Genomic DNA, 7,500 nt, shown 5'->3' on the forward strand with positions numbered 1-7,500 from the left:
AATACACTCATCAACCAGTGTCACCTTAACTATTGAGGGCTGAAGTTGGCAGGAGATGGCTATGGCTTCACCCTGGAGGTGGTCCCGACCAGTAGTAGGTGTACCCACCCATACTGATCGTGCCACTACCAGGTTTTCTCACCTCTGAGAGGGCAGCCACCTCAACTCCCAGTCGCTCCAATTCCCACTATAGCAGAAGTAACCGCTCATCCTGGTGCAAGGAAAGCTCGCCTGAGATTAAGCCTCAGCAGTCACTCTGGGTGCATGCCACCTCTGCCACCCCCGCCGACGTTGCCCCAAATAAAGGGAGGGGTCGGCGGGCTGTGGGGCCGCCCGTCCTCTGGTGGGGTTCCCGAGGGCCTTGCCCCACAAGCTTCATAGTCCCAGCAGGACCCACAGCCCACCTTTCTTGTTGGGTGGGAGGGACAACACCCCTTCCCCCAGCATATCCATTTATTCGGTGCATTGCCAGAGGGTTTTCTGGGGGGAGGAGGACTGGCAAGGCCCACTTCGCTGGGGGCAATAGTCTGCCACAGATGCAAGTTTGGCGTAGAACGCATCTCACATCTACCTTCAACAATAAACAAGCAAGCTAAGACCACTTTCATTCACCTGCATACTCTCTTGTTGACATCTGGTAACAGCGTTGCTCCCAATTCTCTCTCGTTGACTATATATATATATATATATATATATATATATATATATATAGATATGATATATATATATATATTTTATATATATATATACATATATATACATATATATACATATATATACATATATATACATATATATATATATATATATATATATATATTATATATACACATGTGAGTGTTGTGTGTTATTTATTATCATATTTCATACATACATACACACGCACATGCATATATATACATATATATACATATATATATACATGTGTGTGTATGCCTGTATATATATATATATATATATATATATATATATATATATATGAATGTAAATATATATATATATATTCATATGGTGTGTTGGTGTTGCTGGCAACAGCACGCAGACCATGCCACACACACAAATATATTTATATTTATTTATATATACATATATATGTATATATGTATATCATCATAAGCCTGAATCAATCCACTGCAGGATGAAGGCCTCTCCCAATCTTTTACAACTTTGCCTTGTGTCTTGTCTTTTGTTTCCAGTATATATATATATATATATATATATATATATATATATATATATATATATATATATATATGTACATATATATATACATATATATACATATATATGTATATATGTATATCATCATCATCAGGGCTCGGCTGAATGGGAATCAAGTCTTGCGTCGTTCCATGGTGCGTAGGGCTCGGACACTGCTGAGAGGGGACAAGGAACAGTTCATCAGGAATCTTGCTGAGGAGGTCGAAGGCCATTTCTTGGTAAATGACCTTCGCCCTGCCTACCAAGCCCTGAGAAAACTGAACCCTAAGCCCTCCTCACAGATGACTGCAGTCCGATCAGCGGATGGACGGATCATCTTAGATCATGTTGGGGTTCGTGAACGTTGGGCTGAGTATTTTGAACAGTTGTATCAGGTGGACCCTCCAACAGTTAGCTTGGATGCAAGCGATGTCGCAGTGCCTGTGCCGGACCCACCCATCAGCAAGGAACCTCCTACCCTAACAGAGGTTAGGCTGGCGATTTCCAAGCTGAAGAGTGGGAAAGCTGCAGGCATATGTGATATCCCTGCTGAACTGCTAAAGGCTGGGGGTGAAGCTATGGCTCGGGGCCTGCATACAGTCCTGACTGCCATTTGGCAGTCTGATACCATTCCCCCTGACCTGCTGAGGGGCGTGGTCATCCCTCTCTGGAAGGGGAAAGGGGATCGTTGGGATTGTAGTAACTACCGTGGCATTACACTGCTCAGCATACCAGGCAAGGTTCTCGGCCACATTCTTCTGAAACGGATCTGCAAGAAGGCGTTTGACTCGGTGCATCGGGAATCGCTATGGGAGATCCTGAGGCTCAGGATCAGATTATTGGCCTGATAGCAAGCCCCTATACTGGTACTGAAAGTGCTGTAAAGTGTGGCAGGGGTATGTCGAACTTCTTCCCTGTTAATTCAGGGGTGAGGCAAGGCTGTGTCCTTGCACCAACACTTTTCAACACTTGTATGGACTGGATAATGGGCAGAGCTACTAGCCAAAGTCAGTGTGGAGCAACACTAGGCAATATTAAGGTCTCAGACCTTGACTTTGCCGACGATGTTGCCATCCTATCTGAGTCCTTGGAGTCACTTGTGGCGGCTCTTGATGCATTTAGCAATGAGGCGAAGCCCCAAGGCCTAGAGGTCTCCTGGACCAAGACCAAGATTCAGGACTTTGGGGGCCTGTTAGGGGAACCCGTTCAGTCGATCCATGCTTGCGGCGAGGACGTTGAAGTCACAGAAAGTTTTACATACCTTGGTAGCGTAGTCCATATCTCATATCGGTCTGGCAACAGGAGCCATGAACTCGATCAACAAGAGCGTTTGGAGATGTCGGTACCTATGCAGAAGGACCAAGCTGCGTGTCTTCAAGGCCTTGATACTGCCAGTTTTGCTGTATGGAAGTGAAACCTGGACGCTATCCAGTGTCTTGGAGTCTCGCCTTGATGCCTTTTGTAACAAGTCCCTTCGCCGGATCATGGGGTACAGTTGGCAGGACCACGTGTCCAACCGGCAGTTACACCGTGAGACTGGCATGGGACCTGTTACTTGCATAATCCGGGATGGCCAACTCAGGCTATATGGCCACCTAGCTCGCTTCCCTATGGACGACCCTGCCCATGAGGTTGTCTCCCTGCGTGACAACCCTGGGTGGAGGAGACCTGTGGGACGACCTAGGAGATCATGGCTTGGGCAGCTCGACGAGACCTGTCGCGAGGAATTAGAGATGGGCCGTGTGCCTGCCTGGAGACTCGCCTCGAGGGATCCTCGTGGCTGGAAGCGAAGGGTGGATGCGGCCATGCGCCCCCGTCGGCGTTAGCCCCTTGATGATGATGATCATCATCATCATCAGCAGCATCCTGCGTCAATCCACTGTAGGACATAGGCCTCTCCCAATCTTTTCCAACTTTGTCTGTCTTGTGTCTTTTGTTTCCAGTCTCGGCCCCCAAATTTCATAATCTTATCATGCCATTTTGTCATTGGTCTGGCCCATGGCCTCTTTATATTATCTATAACGCAGTCTGTTACTTTCTTTGTCCATCTTTTGTCCTGCCTCCGATGTATATGACCTGTCCATTGCCATTTTTTCTTTCTGATGCTCCCAAGTATATCTTCTACTTTTTTATATTCCCTGATCCACGTCGCCCTCACCCAATCTCTTAGGCTAATCCCCAACATTAACCTCTCCATCCCTCTCTGGACACTAGTTTCCTCTTCAGTAATTTAGTTATAGTCAACGTTTCCGATCCACAGGTCATAACTGGTAAGACACATTGGTTAAAGATTTTTCTTTTTAAAGATAATGGCAAGGATCCTCTTAGTATGCTACTGTGTCTGCCAAAGGTGCTCCAGCCTAGAATGGTGCATTGCTTAATTTCTTCTTTGCTAGATGTGTTTTTCTGTATGAGTTACCCTAGGTATATGTATTTGTCCACTACCTCTAGCGCTTCACCTTGTACATGTATTTGTTCGAACTGAACTCTACTGTTGAACATGATCTTAGTCTTTCCCTTGTTCATCCTAAGTCCGATTTTCAGACTTTCTCTATTTAGATCGTTTATTAGTTGTAGCATTCCATTTTCAGGTTCATTGAAGAGAACAATATCATATGCAAATCTTAGATTGTTTACTTATTTGTCTCCTATTTTGGTACACTTTCCATTCAATTCTAGTTTTTTAAATATTTCCTCAAGACAAGCTGTAAACAGTTTTGGTGAGATGGTATTGCCCTGTCTAACACCTTTTTTAATTGGTATTTTGTCGGTTTCTGTGTGGAGCTTCATGGATGCTGTTCCCTCTTCGTATATATCTTCAAATATTTTACAATATACCTCCTCTACTCCCTGTCATTGGATAGCTTCTAGTACTGCTGGTATATGTACAGAGGCAAATGCCTTTTCATAAATGAATGCCATACACAGGGGTTTCCTATATTCGTTTTTTTCTCTTACTTGGATGAACGTGTGGAAGTGGTCTGTTGTCCATTGCAGAAGCCTGCCTGCTCTCTAGGCTGGTTAGAATCCAGACTGTCAGAGATGTGAGTTGTGATGACTTTTGTGAAGAGTTTGTAAGTAACTGAAAGAAGGCTTATTGGTCGGTGTTTTTTTTTAGATCTTTCTGTCCCCTTTTTTATGTATCTAAATAATTGTTGCATTGTTCCATGTTTTCGGAGTTTTCCCATTGATGATTTGTTAAAAAGACTGGCTAATTTCACAGTTGCAATTTCTCCTGCATCTATTATAAGGTTTGTGATAATTGTATATCTATCTATCTATCTATCTATCTATCTATCTATCTATCTATCTATATATATATATATATATATATATATATATATATATATATATATATATTGTTTTGCATGTGCATGTTTCAGTTAAGTACCCCCTGTATTGTTTCGTGCTCTTTAGACAGTTTAATGCATTCGTGTTCGATTATAGAATGTTATATTTTACTTTTGGGTTTTTGTGTAAGGTTAAGGATAAGTTTCTGATTTCGATTATTTATGAGTTATAAAGTGTACATTGGTTTTCAAATTGCCCGCCCGAATATTCGAAACACCTGTTAAGAAGGCGTGCGCACACGCACAAGACAGTTGGAGAGAGGACGAGGTCGAGGTTGAACGGTACACGGGTGAGGATTTCTGAAGATATTTAGGTTTTATTAATAATGAGATGCTTTTTTTTTATTTAAGAAAGTATCACACATTGAAGGTTTAAGAGTATTTGAGTGAAATATGTGTCCTTTTAAGTTGGCTCGTAGTTAAACAGTAAAAAACTCCTAGTGATCCCTTTGTTATGATGACCGTTAAACACCGGCTCGTTCCAAAATGATTCGGTTTTGATATTGTATATAATATCAAATATTTAGTCTTTTACATATTTTTGTTTCTTTTAAATACCTATATTTCCATGTATTCATTTCAATAAATGATTTCAAAGGAAATTGTTTTCTTTTTTTATCTTGAATAAATGAATCAGCACCTTATCGATATGAAGTATATTGATTCATCCATAAAGAATTCTTAATACTCAGTGCTAGTATCGAGATGAACTCTTTAACATTCATAATAAATGGGGGCCTGGTCAATTAAAGGTTGCTGATAATTACTTGTTATTATCAAACAGATAGAAGAAAATTGTGCTTTAGATTGCTAGAGTTAAAGATTTATCATGACTAATTTGGAATTGGATAGGTTTATTGCCGAGCCATCGGTAGAATACTTAGAAAGTTGTAAGTTATCTAAGGATAATTTGATTTGCTTAGCAAGACACTACGAAATCGAAATTAATACAAGCAATAGAAAGGCTGTGATTGTGGAAGTAATTAATGCATTAATAGAAGATGAGTCAGCACTGAAGTTCTGTGACGGTAATATTACAGTCGCTTAAAATTATGGAAATGGAGTTGGAGAAGGTAAAGTTGGAGAGAGAGTTAGAGTTGGAAAGGTTGAGAGAGCAAGAGAAGGTTTCAGTTAGATCTGTTAGAAAGGAAGGCAAAGGTTGCGTTTCCTTTTGGAGAAGACAATGTTGAGTGTGGGCGTTTTGACATGGGAAAGGAGAGCTGAATTGTATACCACCGTTCGAGGAGGAGAATGCCCTCGAAAATACTAGCCTTTGTTAGTGCAGTCTGCCCTAAAAGGAAAAGCTTGTAGCACTTCTGTCTCTCTCTCTCTCTCTCTCTCTCTCTCTCTCTCTCTCTCTCTCTCTCTCTCTCTCTCTCTCTCTCTCTCTCTCTCTCTCTCTCTCTCTCACTCTCTCTCTCTCTGAGTCCCAACAAGAAGATTATGTTAAGGTTAAAGAATCAATTCTTAATACTTATCAAATCACAGCTGAATATTGTCGGGTTAAATTTATAGAAAGCCTAAAAGGAGGTAATGAAACTTGCAGAATATGTTCATACGCTTACAAAGCTTCGCAACCGGTGTTTAGCAGCTAGTGGAGTGACAACATTTGAAGGTTTATACAAATTAGTGACACTCGAGCAGTTCATTAGAGGAGTATCTCCAGAGATCCGTTTGTACCTATGTGAAAAAGAGGTGGCAACATTAACGAGAGCTGCTACTTTAACAGATTTTATAGTTCAATACTCCAAAGTAACGCTAACAGATTAAGACTAACCTCAGCATCTCCTTTTAGCTGGGAGGCTGAATTTAGAGGGTCGTATAAATCATAAGTCAAATAAGAAGGTTACTTTTATTGACAATGGAGTCTCTTATGCGCGAAGTCGTGATTGTTTTTATTTGTAAAAGACCAGGACACTTTGTTGCTAATTGCCCTAAATTGGAAGGCAAATCTTATGACGCGTTCGGCGACTGGTATTCCAATCTTGCCCTTGCATTACCATTAGTTCGACCACAGTATTCTGAAGAATTCCGACAGAGTGAACCACAGTCATTGTTTAAACCATTCATGTTTGAAGGCTCTATATCTAAGTCTGAAGGGACAGAAGCATTTCCAATGACCATAATGAGGGATACTGCAGCTTCTAAGAGTGTAGCGGTGAAAGGGGCCGTCCCTTTTATCGAAGAATCATACACAGGCGAAAGTGTAGTAGTTAGGGGATTCGGCGGTACTGTTACAGTGCCTTTATGTCGCATCCACTTATAGAGTAAACTGTTATCTAAATCGGTAATTGTAGGTGTACAAGATTCGCTGCCAATCGAGGGGGCTACCTTTTTGATGGCAAATGATACAGCAGGGGAGTTAGTAGTACCAGAACCTGTAGTGCGTGCAAAGCCCCTTATGTTTAGTCCCACCGCAGAAGTTGAAAGAAAGTATCCGCACTTGTTTCCGTCTGTGCAGTCACACGAAGTAAGGCAAAAGAGACGGAGGATATTGACAGTATAGATTCTATAGCTAAAAATGATTCCCTCGGTTTAGATTTTCTGTTTGATAGAAGAGATGATCAGGAGAAAGTGAGTGGTAATGGTTCGAACAGCAAAAGAATTGAGATGAAAAATGAGGAAAGAATCAAATGCATTCAAGATCTTAGTCAAATACCAATTTCTAGACATGCTTAAGATGGCTTTTCCTTACAGCCTCTATTTGCTATAGCTGGATCAGAGAAAGACTGCCAGGTTGATTGCAAAGGCTATTATATGAAGTCAGGCCTCCCCATGCGTAAATACTGCCCACCAGAAGTAGAAGCAGAAGTGTGGCATGAGGTCCACCAGATTGTAGTTCCCTTGATATATAGACCAATGATTCTGAGTCTAGCTCATGATTATATGAGCGGACAACTCGGAGTGGAAAAAAAATTGGGAAAGGTATTAGAATATTTCTACTGGCCAG

The sequence above is a fragment of the Penaeus monodon genome, chromosome 9, assembly GCF_015228065.2.
Source record: "Penaeus monodon isolate SGIC_2016 chromosome 9, NSTDA_Pmon_1, whole genome shotgun sequence".
Taxonomy (NCBI): domain Eukaryota; kingdom Metazoa; phylum Arthropoda; class Malacostraca; order Decapoda; family Penaeidae; genus Penaeus; species Penaeus monodon.